This window comes from Oncorhynchus masou, chromosome 5 (assembly GCF_036934945.1).
Source record: "Oncorhynchus masou masou isolate Uvic2021 chromosome 5, UVic_Omas_1.1, whole genome shotgun sequence".
Taxonomy (NCBI): Eukaryota; Metazoa; Chordata; class Actinopteri; order Salmoniformes; family Salmonidae; genus Oncorhynchus; species Oncorhynchus masou.
Genome location: NC_088216.1, coordinates 43,050,040 through 43,067,056, shown reverse-complemented (window position 1 = coordinate 43,067,056; position 17,017 = coordinate 43,050,040). Strand labels below are relative to the sequence as shown.

The window sequence follows — 17,017 nt, the reverse complement described above, 5'->3', positions numbered from 1 at the left end:
ATGGAGGATGAGATGGAGAGATACAGTGAGCGAGAAAGGAGGAGGGAGGAAAATATGGAGGAAGAGATGGAGAGATATGGTGAGAGGGAAGACGAATAAATAGAGAACATAGGTGGAGTAACTATGAACTATTCTTGTGGGGACCAGAAGTCCTCAAAAGGATAGCCATCAAACAGAAATATGAAGGTCAAATGCTATTGCTAAGGGGTTTAAGGTTAAGGTTAGAATTAGTGTTAGGGTAAGAATTACGTTAAGGGTTAGGGTAAGGAACTAGGGTTAGGTTCAGGGCTAAATTTGATTTTGAATGGAACTGAAATGTTCCCCCACAAAGTTAGCTGTACAAGATTGTGTTTATGTGTTCCTGAGATTGTGTGTTTAATCAAATGTGTGTGTGTGTGTATGTGTGAAGCACCAGTAGCTCCTAATTACATTAGGCTGTATGCCGTCAGTTCTGGGCTCTGGCCTAGTTTCACATCTATAAATTTACCAGTCTTGGTGGTCCACTCATTTCAGCCAATCTCTATAGACCATGGCACACACACACACACACACACACACACACACACACACACACACACACACACACACACACACACACACACACACACACACACACACACACACACACACACACACACACACACACACACACACACACACACACACACACACACATTACTTCACCAGCAAAGGCGGGGACGGATTGGAGTATGTTCCGTGCCCTTCAAAAGTTGTTATTTTAAAAGTTAAGAGGCGAACACGGATACTGAGTTATGATCTAATTTCAGTAGTTAGCGTGGCCGTGCGAAATGGAATTCCTCTGTTTTCATTTGGGTCTATTATTAATGAAAGGTAGAGAAATTTACAGCAATGGAATTAATGATCATTTGAAAGTAGTATAATATAAGTACATTGGTTGTGGATTGTCATTTGCCTCATGGCACGGCATATACATAAGCACGTTTTGCATAGTTATAAAGAAATGGTATTTCTAACACTGTCTATAGCTCCTATTCTGAATTTCAGAGATATTGCAGGATTTTAGCCACAACAGAGGTTCTAGCTCAACTCTTATCTTTAAATGAATTGTTAGCCCAGGGCCGATTTAGGCATTCAATTTCACGTTTGTTTACCTTTCATCGGCGACAACATACAGATGCCAGGGCTAGGTTCAGTCAGGAAGTTAAATCTTAGTTGAAAATTGGTCTTCCAAATGGACAATGACCCCAATTATACTTCTAAAGTTGTGGCAAAATGGCTTAAGGACAACAAAGTCAAGGTATTGGAGTGGCCATCACAAAGCCCTGACCTCAATCCTATAGAACATTTGTGGGCAGAACTGAAAAAGCGTGTGCGAGCAAGGAGGCCTACAACCCTGACTCAGTTACACCAGCTCTGTCATGAGAAATGGGCCAAAATTCACCCAACTTATTGTGGGAAGCTCTTGGAAGGCTACCCGAAAGGTTTGACCCAAGTTAAACAATTTAAAGGCAATGCCACCAAGTACTAATTGAGTGTATGTAAACTGCTGACCCACTGGGAATGTGATGAAAAAAATAAAATGTGAAATAAATCATTCTCTCTACTTTTATTCTGACATTTCACATTCTTAAAATAAAGTGGTGATCCTAACTGACCTAAGACAGGGACAATTTACTCGGATTAAATGTCAGAAATTGTGAAAAACTGAGTTTAAATGTATTTGGCGAAGGTGTATGTAAACTTCCGACTTCAACTGTATATACACAATCCAAGTTTCAATTGTCTCAAGGCTTTAAATAAATCCTGTCTCCTCCCCTTCATCTACACTGATTGAAGTGGATTTAACAAGTGACATCAATAAGGGAATGCGGCTTTCACCATGTCAGTCTATGAAAGAGCAGGTTCTTCAAGCTTTGTCATAAAAAGGATGACATTAAGGATGCTATGCTAAGCTAGGCTGTGGTTTACGTTTGGTTTAGGCGATGGACTAAATGTCCTGCAGTGTGAGCTCGTTAGCATTGTCTACACGTACACTGAGTATATCAAACATCTTAATGTTACTCAGTGTATGTATGTAGGGCAGTTGAGGATCAAATGTGTTGTTTGTTTGTTGTTGTTTTCTTTAATGGAAAGAATGATATCCTAATGAAGAAAAAGAGGCGAAAGAGCGAGAGGAGGGAGGGAGGAGAATTTGGAGCGATTGAAAGGGGAAGAAAGAGAAGTTCTGCGCTCTGATTCAGGGAAATTGCCTACTTCCCCAGTTGCGACAGTGGGGACAGTCAAATACATCAATCACATCATTCTCTTTCCAATCCTTCCTTCCTCACTTCCATCCTCATTTGCAGAGCTGTTTTTATATTAAGGCCGCATTCAATTACCACGAATATGCATCCGTCCATCCACCCACCCATCCTTGCTCATTTAACGAAAGTAATCAAGGGATCAGTAATGACTGGATTGGTGAAAGCAGTGGAACCCTGGCTTTCAGTGATTGAAGCATGTTAGATCTTTTCAAGGAAGGAAAACAGGAAGGATGCATTTGAAAGGATTGGAACAGGGCCTCAAGTTGGAGGAGGGGGGCATGGGAGGGGGGATTACATAAGACGGACACAGACAGACAGACCAGGCACACACACAGCAACAAAAAGACTACCAATCAATCAAATTGATTTATAAAGCCCATCTTACATCAGCTGATGTCACAAAAAAGTGCTGTACAGAAACCCAGCCGAAAAAAACCCAAACAGCAAGCAATGCAGGTGTAGAAGCATTATATACTGTAGAATGTGGCAGACAAACACACATACGGTCAAATGGACAGAGAGATAGAAAGACTCAGATAAATGGAAAGACACATTGACTGACTGACTGGATAGAAGGATGGATATGGGTCGGCCTTGAAGGTAATGTGTTATTCCCCTTACTAGAGCAACATGGCTAGCAGGGGGACAACCCAGCAGCATGAGATGGCCATGTGTGTGTGTGTGTGTGTGTGTGTGCTTGCTTGCGTACGTGTGTATGTATACGTGTGTATGTATGCGTGTGTGTGCGTGTGTGTTTGTGTGCGTGTGTACATGCGGTTGCATGAAGCATTGATCAGCTTAAACATCAAAGAGAGACCAACATAGTCGTCCGTGAGGGAGAGATGGAGCAAGAGAAGAGTGACGCATTGAATATGTTGTGGATGCAGCAGCATCTGAGTGTGAAAAGCAGTGGAGTGGAAAGGCAAAGTCCCGACCAGAAATTGATACAGGGGTGAGGGGAGATGGATTCAATGTTTTCTTTTGATAGCCGAGTATATCATTCTGTATCAGACCTGGGTCAAATACACATCCATGAGATCAAACACTTTTATATACTTTAGGTATGCTTGATTGAGGATGGTCAGCATTCAAAGGGGACATCGTTGGCACATTTGGGAATTGGTACCATTGTACCGGGCAAGCTAAATCAAGGTCAGTTGTCCTGAAGTATTTTAAATAATTGGTACTTGACCTAGGTCTTATGTCCCCGGACCTCAACCGACTCAATATTTGCACAAAACACACACACATACACACACACACGCACACACACACGCACACGCACACACCACAAACTACCATAGGCTGCGTCAGACCACGTACACACCCCAGCCGTGCAACCTTGCACCACACACATATACAGTAGGAGGGCCACATCAAACTGACAAAATATGAAGCAGTCCTGAAGTTGGATATAAGCCGGCACTGAAGCATTAATTTGATTATTACTTCAACTTTCAGACGAGGGAACTTCCTGGTGCTGGTCTTGGATCAGATCATTGCCTTTCAGATCATGATGAATTAAATGAATGGGAGAGACAGGACCTGATCCCAGATCATCCCTCCTACTCTGAGACGCTTTATGAATGCAGACCTTTTCATTTGAGGCTTGATTGAAAACTTCTGATGACACAGACTAAAATTTCAAGAGAACCTCAGAATACCCAGGAACCCAACCCTCAGATGGCAGCTTAGCACAGGGGATTGATTTTCCTTGAACACTGGCATCACAACCCTTCCTTACAAGGGACAGGGAGGGACAGGCCCGAGAGGTTAGGACTGAAAGCAGTGCCGCTCCTTGAAAGCAGCCCGGGTCATCCATTTTGAATTCTCTGCCTTTTCTCTCCTGGTGTGGAGGATGACCAAAGCAAAGAAAGCTCTAATAATCAGAAAATGTTGACACTGGACTGTGTTTTAACTCTATTGATTTGCATTTGAAACGGTGTTCCTATGATCTTCCATCAAGACATTCATTTCATTCATTTATTCATCCATTTATTCAACGCAGGGACTTACATTGGCTGCTCATTCTTCAGGAGCCAAGGTCTCGATAGAAAGGAGTTTCCTGTCAAACAAACATATAAAAATGATAGGCTTAGTAATGTAAAGGGAATAACCAATGTAACAGGTAAACGCTGTGCCAAATCCCCAAGTAACTAACACACACACGCACGCATGCACGCACACACACACACACGCACGCACACACGCACGCACGCACGCACGCACGCACACACACACACACACGCACACACGCACACGCACGCACGCACACACGCACACACACACACACACGTACGCACGCACGCACACACACACACACACACACACACACACACACACACACACACACAAATTCTTAGCCAGCATTGAGTTATATAATCTGATCGTAGACCAGTCCTTAAGGCCTTCCCACACTGTATGTTGGATTCAGTCTTTTGCGATTATTACATGTCACACTGTGCGATGTTACCAAATCACAATCTCGATATCAATCTGGCCAAATTTGAACGATTCGCTTTAAGCTCTGCCGTCACATCCTGTGAATGGCTTGCGAGGCTACGTCAGCCGACGTTGGCTAGGTCAACTGCAGCGGTGTATTTGACATGCCAGCACCAGCAACTGCAAGCCTCCCAAGTTAGTTCGGAAAAACTGAAAGTTTGCATCTTAGAAATAGTTTTGACACAGAGACTTCATATGTCCAAACCCCCGAATCAAACAGGCTTCCCAAAAATAACGTGGTAGAACGCCTATTTTGATCGGCGATCTTGTGCCTTTGAACCAGACTTTTAGGGAAATCGTTCTTCTTGCAGAGTATGTGAATGTTTAGATCAAACTATTATATTCATCTGATTATTCACAATAATCATATTACCGCGTGCATAGTCAGTGCCGGCTGGGTTCCTATTGGTCAGTAACCGGGATGGGCTCGCAGCACCAGCCACACTACACGATAAAACCTAAATCTGACACTATCTGAACCTTGTGTGAGCCTATGAACACACATAGTGGTACTTCATCGGCAGACCTAGACCGATATGTCCGTCAATCATTTACGTCGGAAGAATTTGCCCAGAACGTGGATATTTTGTCTGGGACGGGCAAAATCGTGGCGTAAGACTGCTAAAATCATCTGTGCGGGCCTTTAGGAGCATCTTCTGCCCAGGAGGACCAAGCCAACAAGCCAAAGTAGCGGCATGCAATGCGGTTCCACCTTGTACTGTACCGAACTGTGCTTCCCTGGTCTACTACTCATCTTTTTCCCTCTGTGCACCTGACAGCATAGAGTACAAAGGCACCGACTCGCTTCACAACATTTCAATAACATTCCCATCCTCATCCATATTAAAAGCCGTTGCGTAACAACGTTTTTGTTTGTTAGGGGTTGTCAAAGCATTGGGTTATGGTTTTTGCTCAGATTCCTCTCAAGACCCAAATGACAACAGCAGCAGGGTGCTTCCACACTTGGGCTTGACCGGGACGTTGGGTGTACTGTGTGTTCCTATACATTATGCAAGAGTGTGTGTGTTAGTGTGTGTGTGTGTGTGTGTGTGTGTGTGTGTGTGTGTGTGTGTGTGTGTGTGTGTGTGTGTGTGTGTGTGTGTGTGTGTGTGTGTGTGTGTAGCCATGCACAAAGGATATGCCACAGCGGATAGAAGTGGAGGTAAGGGCACTGCAGCCTTAGTTAGTGTGTGTTTGTGTGTGTATGTGCATGTGTGGGTGCGAGACTCTGTCCACCATACACTGCTCACTGACCCTGAACTGACAAGTGTGTATTCATGTCAAACGCCATCATCCATAGAGAGAGAAAGAATATCCTGGGCCAAGGGGATAACAAAGACTTTTATGGTATATTTATGACACTTTTCACTTTTTACAGGCAGAGCTTGGTGATTTGTGGCCCCCTTTCTCCATCCTCGTACAAAATATAGGATTTCTACTTCCAGTCCTTCCACAGTGACAGCAAACATCCATGGTTTGAGCCTCTTGCCCTCTTCCCCACATCCGCTTCGGCATGTGCCTTTTGAAAATCAAGAGAAACAGGTTGAGTTCTTCAAACTGCATAGAACATCACTTTCTTCAAAACTCGGATGCTTTGTTCCTCCTTCCCCACTCTCACCTCACTTATACAACCCACATAGAAGAGCATATTTTCCCCTCCTTCATGTGGAAAATTATTAAATGTTTTATGCTTTGTTTCTTCTATCTCCCTCTCACGAACTTTTGGAGTCTGTCTTAGATTTTTTGGGTAGAGCAGCACTTGATGCTCCTTGTACAAGCGCACATGCACGCACGCAACCACACACCCTCCGACATCACATACACACACCCTCTAAACGCCATCTCTGACAGAGACACTCTGAGGACGCTCCCCCTGTGTAGTTGAAACATTAGCCTCTGCCCTCAGGCCACTGTAAGCTCTGTCCAAATGAGCCCTCCATGCACCAGAGATGCCTTTGCTGGGACCTACTATGGGCCTGGATCAGGGAGCCCCAACAGGGCCCAACCATGTCCAAACTCCAGACTATAGTCCCAGAACAACCAGAGAGGGGCACTATAATTCGATGGTCCAAGCTGAACTCCCTTCGCTAAGCTAACCCATGTCCAGTCAACTGGCTCCAACCCCAGTCTAAAGGCCCATAACCCAGCCCCAACTTGACCAAGCCCAAGCTTAGTCTACAGAACATTACACTGTACCTGTCCAACATAGTTAAGTTTTTTTTTTAAGTTAAAAGGTATATACCAGCCCAAACCTGTATCAGATTCCCCATGTACCGTTTCTGGGTTCCTACTAGATATCAATGTGTTATAGCTGGTCAAACAAGGATTAAACAATGATCCCGTAACACCCCAGCTTGCCAGTCCAAATCTGTAAGTCTCATACTGTGTACCCAGCCCCATCTCACCCCCACCTTCCCAGGGTTCCTAGACTTCGACATACTGTACCTGGTCAAATAAGGGTTAAACAACAAAACCCCAGCCATACAGTAAGACTCATACTGTATATCCCAGACCCTGATTTCCCCGGGTTCCTAGACACCAACATACTGTGGTCAAAAAAGGAAACCTAAGTCCAAACCCTATTCATAAGTCTCATACTGTGTATCCCAGTCAAGCCTCAGCTTGCCCACCTTCACTGGGTTCCTATTACCATGCCTGGTCAGATAAGGGTTAAATAACTAACCGTAACACCAAAACCCCAGCCATACAGTGCGTATCATATTGTGTATCCCAGCCCCATCTCGCCCCCACCTTTCCTGGGTTCCTCGACATCCTTAGCAGGGCTGGATGGCTCAGCAGGAGAAAGTCACAGCAGATGAGTCAGAGGGGGGAGCTAACTGAGCCAAGGGAAAACAGACCACAGCAGTAAAGATTGGCTGGAGAGGAGAAAATGCTTGTGTTAACGAGAAGTGCTGCTGTGTCTACCTCAACTTCTGTCTTGTTTCACAGTATGCACAAGTACTGAAATCTCATTTGACCTTTTTTGTTTTAAAATGAATCTGTTTTGGTACTACATTCCTTGTCAGGTTTTGACCACAGCTAATTTACCACAACCAAGCAAGTGTGAAAGTACCCTTGAACAATTCATTGAAGAAAAAGTGCATTGGATGAATCTTTCTATTTCCGTTTCCATTCCACACTCACACTTTTGCTTCAGTCTGATTTATTTCAAAACACCTGGTTGTCACAATTTCTATCAGAGTGAATTTCATATCCCCATAGCCCTCTATCGATTTAAAGCACTTAGTGTAACAATACAGGATCATTTTGATCATAATTAAATAATTCCCTTCATGGCAGCATTACGATTATTCAAACCAACACAGAAAATGTGTTAATTGAGGAATTAACGCGGCCATCGGCTCCAAGTGGATTAAATCAGATAATGATGGTTAATGATGATCGTTGACGATGTCATCCATTCTCATTCATCCACGATGTGCATCCTACACACTTACAGTTAGAAACTTTGTACCCATTTAAGGATGGCATGAAAATCATCTATTTTAGCTGTGGAGAAAGAGGAGGTCCATTGGATGTTAGACACGATACATTAGTGTCGGCTAAGTAGACACGAATAGCATTAGTGTCGGCTAAGTGGACTTGAATTGGAGGAAGCAGACAAATTAATGGCAGTTTATGGAGTATGGCGGTTTAAGTAGAAGCATGGGGAGTAATGTTGAACAGAATTCACTCACTTCTTTTAGCCCACTGCAGATGAATTTGAAAAAATACAGGCACAACCATGCACACAACACACACACACACACTGTGGCTGTGGAGTGTGAAAATAAGAGCATTAGTAAGCAAATTGAGGCATCAGTGGGTGAAGGACTTTTTGATTAGGCTCTTAAATTAGGAAATGTATAATGAATGTCAACTCACTTTTGGGCATACATTTCTCTCCCAGAGTGAGCATGGGTTTGGGGTGGGAGTCCTCAGTAACGGTAAATGGCTTTACTGAGCAACAATAACAAATAAACTGGGCTAGACAATCTGGACCCTCTCTTCCTAAAATTATCCTCCGCCATTGTTGCAACCCCTATTACTAGTCTGTTCAACCTCTCTTTCGTATCGTCTGAGATTCCTAAAGATTGGCAAGCGGCCACAGTCATCCCCCTCTTCTAAGGGGGAGACACTCTTGACTCAAACTGTTACAGACCTATACCCATCCTGCCCTGCCTTTCTAAAGTCTTCGAAAGCCAAGTGAACAAACAGATCACCAACCATTTAGAATCCCACCTTACCTTCTCCGCTATGCAATCCTGTTTCCGAGATGGTCACGGGTGCACCTCAGCCACGCTCAAGGTCCGAAACAATATCATAACCACCATCGATAAAAGATGTGCAGCCTCCTTCATCAACTTGGCCAAGGCTTTCGACTCTGTCAATCACCGTATTCTTATCGGCAGACTCAATAGCATTGGTTTCTCAAATGAGTGCCTCGCCTGGTTCACTAACTACTTCTCACATTCCGTGTCAAATCGGAGGGCCTGTTGTCTGGACCTCTGACAGTCTCTGTGGGGGTGCCACATGGTTCAATTCTCGGGCTGACTATTTTCTCTGTATATATCAATGATGTTGCTCTTGCTGCGGGTGATTCTTTGATCCACCTCTACGCAGATGACACCACACTGTGTTAACAAACCTCCAAACAAGCTTTCAACACCATACAACAGTCCTTCCGTGGCCTCCGACTGCTCTTAAATGCTAGTAAAATGAAAGGCATGCTCTTCAACCGATCGTTGCACGCACCCACCTGCCCAAGGAGCATCACTACTCTGGACGGTTCTGACTTAGAATATGTGGACAACTATAAATACCTAGGTTTCTGGCTAGACTGTAAACTCTTCTTCCAGACTCGCATTAAGCATCTCCAATCGAAAATTAAATCTAGAATCGGCGTCCTATTTTGAAACAAAGCCTCATTAACTCATGCTACCAAACATACCCTTGTAAAACTGACTATCCTACCGATCCTTGCTTTGGCGATGTCATTTACAAAATAGCCTCCAACACTCTACTCAGCAAATTGGATGCAGTCCATCACAGTGCCATCCGTTTTGTCACCAAAGCCCCATATACTACCCACCACTGCGACCTGTATGCTCTCGTTGGCTGGTCCTCGCTACATACTCGTCGCTAAACCCACTGGCTCCAGGTCATCTATAAGTCTTTGCTAGGTAAAGCTCCGCCTTATCTCAGCTCACTGGTCACCATAGCAACACCCACCCGTAGCACGCACTCCAGCATGTATATTTTACTGGTCATCCGCAAAGCAAACTCCTACTTTGGCTGCCTTTCCTTCCAGTTCTCTGCTGCCAATGACTGAAACGAATTGCAAAAATCACTGAAGGTGGAGACTTATTGTCACACCCTGACCTTAGAGATCCTTATTATTCTCTATGTTTGGTTAGGTCAGGGTGTGACTCGGGTGGGAAAGTCAATGTTTTCTATTTCTTTGTTTTTGGCTGAGTGTGGTTTCCAATCAGAGGCAGTTGTCTATCGTTGTCTCCGATTGGGGTTCATATAGAAGTTGTCATTTTCCTTTTGGGTTTTGTGGGATCTTGTTTTCTGTTTAGTGTCTGAGTCTGACAGAACTGTGCGCTTTTGTTTTTTGAGTTTGTTAGTTTGTTTGGTGTCATCAGTAAAGTTACAATGTACGCCTACAATGCTGCACCTTGGTCCACTCTTCATTCTACAAAGGAGAGCCGTTACACTTATACCTCCCTCACTAACTTTAAGCGTCAGCTGTCAGAACAGCTTACCGATTGCTGCAGCTGTAAACAGCCCATCTGTAAATAGCCCATCCATCCAACCAACTATCTACCTCATCCCCATATTTTGTTTTTGTTTTTCTGCTCTTTTGCACACCAGTATTTCTACTTGCACATCCTCATCTGCAGATATATCACTTCAGTGTTAATTGCTAAATTGTAATTACTTCGCCACTATTGGCCTATTTATTGCCTTACTCCTTACTTAATTTGCACAAACTGTATATAGATTTTTCTATTGTGTTATTGACTGTACGTTTGTTATTCCCATGTGTAATTCTGTGGTGTTGTTTTAGTCGCACTGCTTTGCTTTATCTTGGCCAGGTCGCAGTTGTAAATTAGAACTTGTTCTCAACTGGTCTACCGGATTAAATAAAGATGAAAAAAAACACTCCAAAAAACCAATGCATCTGTTGGAGGTTTTGTATGGGTGATTCCAACTAGGCGATGATAATTAAGCGCTGAGTTAATTTCAGAGCACGAATGTAGCCAAGGAAAATCCATGCAGCCATTTTGTCTGCAAAAAGCTCTCTTTCTCACAAGGATCTTCGAGAAAATGTGATCATTGTCAAACTTTCAGATTTCTGATGTGTATTCAAACAGAAGTGTGCAGACATTAGCTCGCCAGAAAATCAATCAAACCAGATGTCCATTCCTGTTGAATGAGGATGTTTTGCTATTAACAATCTACAGTAAACAAACAGTTCTCCATCCATACCAATCCAACATTCCTACCATAACATAGCAAGCATCCGACTTCTGACTCCACATTTCACTTAATGGATAGATGGATTGTGTGTCAGGAATGTGGCCATCTAACTTCTATGACCCTCTCATCTTATCTGTGTGTCTCTCTTTATTGCACATCTGTCTTTCTGTGTGTGCTAATATAATTGAATGTTGGCATTCGTAGCTACAACTACTGGATTCGCTATAGTCACTATTGTACTGGACATATAGTATGTGCATATACAAGACAATGTTCTTCCCCCTTCATTTTTTTCATCACATACAATATATTATATTTCCCCTGCAGGTAAACCATGTCTGAGCAGCATGTCTGACCTGTCTGAGCAGAAAGCTACCTCACAAATGACTGATTGAATGTACAGTAGAACTACAGTAGAAGTACTGTAGAAGCTTAAGGCAGTAAAAAGACAACACCGGGCGGCGATTCTATAGATAAGAGGATTGTTAGAGTGTCACCGGTGAATATAAAGGCATCAGTCATGACGCAAAAAACAACAACCTCTTCATAAGCACAGGGGAGGGATTGGTAGGAGCGTTAACAGTGAAGTCTGTCGTTTACCTCTTGCCTGAGGTTGTAGAATAATCCCATTCAAGCATCTCAGGCCATGTTGTCCTTGTGGTTTATTGCTTGGACCCCCTTTCTCTCTCTCTCTCTCTCTCTCTCTCTCTCTCTCTCTCTCTCTCTCTCTCTCTCTGCATCATATGGGCCAGGTTTCTGTATTTTTAAAGTTACATATCTTGAGAACTTGATTGCCGACATTCAAAATATTTTTGGGACTATACCAACAATGGACTAATGAAACAAATACCAAAGTAGATTTTTCGGTTGTTTTCATTTTACTCTGAGAGTTTAAGCAAGTCTTCACATCTCAATACAAACACTATTGATATGAATTCTGACTACTGAGAGTGCTGACAAGTACAGTTGTCTGTCGCTCACTTTGGGTAGAAACCTGCTAAATAGTCAATGTGTATGTATGTATGTTGATTATGTTATTTCATGTATATACAGTATATATGAGTTGGAGGACCGACAGCTAAATGTGTACTCTACAGAGACACCAGATGGCTAATGTGAACGCAACGAGGAGAAGAGATCTGGTCTAAATCCTAAACTAGTTCTCTATCTTCACCATGACGTTTTTAGGACAGCATGTCCTGGACCCAACACCCAGAATACATTTATTTCAAAGAAACAAATAGCACATTCAAGGCCCACACTCAAACCCCTTCGCAGAATAACTTGAAGTCAAGATGAGAAAAGGAATATCTTGCGTTATGAGAGAGATATAAAACAGGAATGTTTGTGTTTGGGGAGGATAGGCAACAATAAGGAGTGAGAGCTCGTACAGGGACGGAATCTAAACTTGCTAGCACTGCTTAAAAACAAAGTTAGAGCGCAATTCCTCAAAAAAAATAACATGTTCAAAGACCTTTCTCCTGAGTACTGTACGGCACAGCCTGAAAGAGTATAACTCGATTACTCGGGAACGGTGTGTGTGTGTGTTAGCTGTTTGAGCCTCCCTCTCTGTATTGGTCCTTTGAACTTCCTCATTGCTGAGCGAGGAGGCAGAGTGTTATTTAGTTGAGCAAAAGAGGGAGCCGGAGATACAAAAGAAGGCAAACCGTGACTCCTTAGAGCTCCAAAGCCTTGCTTCGAAAAGCAAACCGTGACTCCTTAGAGCTCCAAAGCCTTGCTTCGAAAAGCAAACCGTGACTCCTTAGAGCTCCAAAGCCTTGCTTCGAAAAGCAAACCCTGACTCCTTAGAGCTCCAAAGCCTTGCTTCGAAAAGCAAACCGTGACTCCTTAGAGCTCCAAAGCCTTGCTTCGAAAAGCAAACCCTGACTCCTTAGAGCTCCAAAGCCTTGCTTCGAAAAGCAAACCCTGACTCCTTAGAGCTCCAAAGCCTTGCTTCGAAAAGCAAACCCTGACTCCTTAGAGCTCCAAAGTCTTGCTTCGAAAAGCAAACCCTGACTCCTTAGAGCTCCAAAGTCTTGCTTCGAAAAGCAAACCCTGACTCCTTAGAGCTCCAAACCCTTGCTTCGAAAAGCAAACAGTGACTCCTTAGAGCTCCAAACCCTTGCTTCGAAAAGCAAAAACCTTAGAGTGACTCCTTAGAACCCTGACTCCAAAGTCTTGCTTCGAAAAGCAAACAGTGACTCCTTAGAGCTCCAAAGTCTTGCTTCGAAAAGCAAACAGTGACTCCTTAGAGCTCCAAAGCCTTGCTTCGAAAAGCAAACCCTGACTTAGAGCTCCAAAGTCTTGCTTAGACTCCTTAGAGCTCCAAAGCCTTGCTTCGAAAAGCAAACCCTGACTCCTTAGAGCTCCAAAGCCTTGCTTCGAAAAGCAAACAGTGACTCCTTAGAGCTCCAAACCCTTTTTTCGAAAAACAAACCCTGACTCCTTAGGGCTCCGAAGCCTCGCTTCGAAAAGCAAACCCTGACTCCTTAGGGCTCCGAAGCCTCGCTTCGAAAAGCAAACCCTGACTCCTTAGGGCTCCGAAGCCTCGCTTCGAAAAGCAAACCCTGACTCCTTAGGGCCCCGAAGCCTCGCTTCGAAAAGCAAACCCTGACTCCTTAGGGCCCCGAAGCCTTGCTTCGAAAAGCAAACCCTGACTCCTTAGGGCCCCGAAGCCTTGCTTCGAAAAGCAAACCCTGACTCCTTAGGGCTCCGAAGCCTCGCTTCGAAAAGCAAACCCTGACTCCTTAGGGCTCCGAAGCCTCGCTTCGGAAAACAGAACGTGTGATACAAAACCCTCTCTAACCGCGTGTGGCAAGCCAAAGTCGGGAACACACACTTAGAACTTTAATGAGTTGCTCTGCGTACAGAAATACAGTACCGAGTAACTAAACTCACTGGGGGGGATGAAGGGTTTACGCTAGACTGGTTCAATTGGTCGTTTAAATGGCAAGGCCAACTAAATCAGATCAACCATTAGACGTGTTCCCCTGTCCTTGGTGTAGGAGTTGGGCAGATAATACTTCAGATTCAAAGAATATTGCTTGTCTGTGTCGTTCTTGATGGCCGCTGTCAAGATTTAAGGACCAGTTACACTCAAGGATTCTATTCAATCCCGAGAGAGCTATTGAAATTGAGTAATTGTGTGTGTGTTTGTGTGTATCTTGTGTTTGTGTCTGTGTGTGTGAGCGCTGTTAAGTGAGTAAATATTCTACGCGTCAGATTATTCCTTATTGTATTTCTTTTTAATTATTTGACGGAGACAAAAACACGAACCATTCATGACTCAGTTGTTATGACATGGAGAAGCTATGAGAAGGTCGGATGAGACTCTAAATAAATCCACTCCCACGGAAATTCGGTATAAAGCTGCCCAAACCATGCATTGTTTTACACACACACACACACACACACACACACACACACACACACACACACACACACACACACACACACACACACACACACACACACACACACACACACACACACACACACACACACACACACACACACACACACGCCCTTTCTCTGGTTAGATGGATTATACACATACTGGATAGCAGAGATGGCTGGAGTCTAGAGGCACCTGTACTGTATGCCTCACATTAACACCACAAAAGCCAGGCCTCGAGGGACCCCACTTCGATTTTGACTCAGGATTTTGACTCAAACATTCTAACAGTCGAATAAATACATTGCATATATGCTATCAGAAAATCCTTGGATTGTGTTTATGAAGGTCTTGGGTCAAAAATATACATATTTCAAAGAACAAAATTGTTTACGTTTCAGTAGGCTATCTAGTTATTCTTGGAAAAAGTTATATTTTGAAAACCTCCCGTTAACACCAGGGAAGGGAGGGGGGAGCAGCCAAACAATGTAATTCTACTACATATTAAATATTGTATAGGCAATAATAGGCAAAGGTACAAAATATATTACCCTGGAAGTTGGAGGGAAAGCAGAGAGGCAGACAGATGGACAGACAGCAGTCTGAATGATTTTAATGCTGACAAGAGCAGCTATACCTGTATGGTACACAGCCTGAGGCCTGTTCTTGTAACCTGGACAGTGGAACAACAGGTAAACCTCCCTGTTACGCTCTGTGGCCTCTTGGGAGACGTTTGAGACAGTTAAGTACAAAGTCCCCACCACACAGGAACTTGTTTCCCCCTGCCAGCTTGGAAGCAAGGCTGTTACTGTGAATGGTGTCATAAACGGACCGTTTGTACATCTCGCATCCTGCGCCGGACCAACTATCAGGCCTTTCAGTATAGCATTCCAAGTCAGTGTTCACTATAGCCCTCGCCCCAATGCCCCGGTTGCCCTGTTGAGGGGAAAAACTGGCCTTACTAGACACACAAGAGGACTGCTGGATGGTTTCTCAGTGACGGCCCACATCCCAGGAGCGTCACCGTGGTGACGGCAAGCCAGGGGCGCTACCGTTCATGCGCCAGCTGTTCTGATCTCGGCCGTAGGGTGTTTCGTATTAACGTAATTATCTCGGCCGGGCCACAATACTACAACACCAGCGTGTCGTCTCTAATTCTCAATTATTGTGGCGTGGAGCCGCCTTTGTGTGAGCCGAGCTACAGTCGCCATTATTACGGCCTCTCCTTCCTAAATGGCAGTTGCTGAAAACACTGGAGGCACTTAAGTACCAAACATTATGCTTCCGAAGACCTGTGGGAGACGTAAATATGTGTAACCGAATTAGTCGCTTTCAATTATTGCGTGGAGCCATACTTAGACCTCGAGGAACACCGCAATTATTGCACAGACCTCAAATTGAATCAAATCAAACGATATTTGTCACCTACACGTGTTTTGCAGATGTTATTGCGGGTGTAGAGAAATGCTTGTGCTTCTAGCTCCAACAATGCAGCAATATCTAACGAGTAATATCTAACAACTTCACAACAAATACCTAATACACACAAATCTGTCGAAATATCGCTGACGGTCCCAACAATGTAGTTCTGGTCATGAATCGCAACGCAACATTATTTTATTGATTCCAGGCAGCTGGAGCTCGCATCAAAAACCATTCCTCACTTCCCATTCTTGGAATTATATCTTTAGCATCAAATATAGTGTCAACTCATTCCTAATTTCACTCCTAAAATAGGCTGCAGCCTGTAACTTCTTAGGTTAAAGGAGGTAAATAGACCAAGATTGATAAGGATCTACACCAAAACAAACAACTCGAGTGGGCCGCAGGCCGAAACCAGGCGTCCCGGATGATTCTTCCATTTGTTTATTTGTCAGAGACCATGTACAGCATGTCACTGCACCAGATATAGCTAGATGGCTCATTTTCATCTGTAGTCCCTGGGAATCAAATATATGGATGGTTGTCAGTGGATTGGACTTGCAGGGTGGATTGGATTTGCATGGTGGATTGGATCTGATAGAGGGGAAAAAAGATGGAGGGATGAAATCCAATCCGCCCCATTTCTGAGGTGAGTGGCAGCACTGTTTGATATCTCTAGGGATCTGCTTAGAGGGGGGCCGTTTCCTCATGTTCGCTAGACAACGCGCTGTGGGGCTGCTGGAAAGTGGGACAAGAACAGACTGATCTACCGTAAAAGCCTATGGGACCACCAAGCACACAGACTACATGGAGAGAAATCACATTTGATTATCCGTTTTGACGTGCCCATTGTAGCTGCATCTACTGCAGAGGATTTCAGCCGAGTCGTATTTTTTTGGCATCTAACTTCTGTTTTTTTTAGAGGCCT

The 17,017-nt window shown here is 43.9% G+C and overlaps 1 long non-coding RNA gene across 1 annotated transcript in view; it reads right to left on the bottom strand.

The window, feature by feature from the left end:
- Positions 1–4,300: 4,300 nt before the first annotated feature.
- The window catches only part of LOC135526787 (uncharacterized), a 134,815-nt gene continuing 122,098 nt past the window's right edge, over positions 4,301–17,017 (bottom strand). The window contains exon 3 of the long non-coding RNA XR_010453354.1: positions 4,301–4,350. This is a non-coding gene — a long non-coding RNA (uncharacterized LOC135526787). The remainder of the gene's footprint in view (positions 4,351–17,017) is intronic.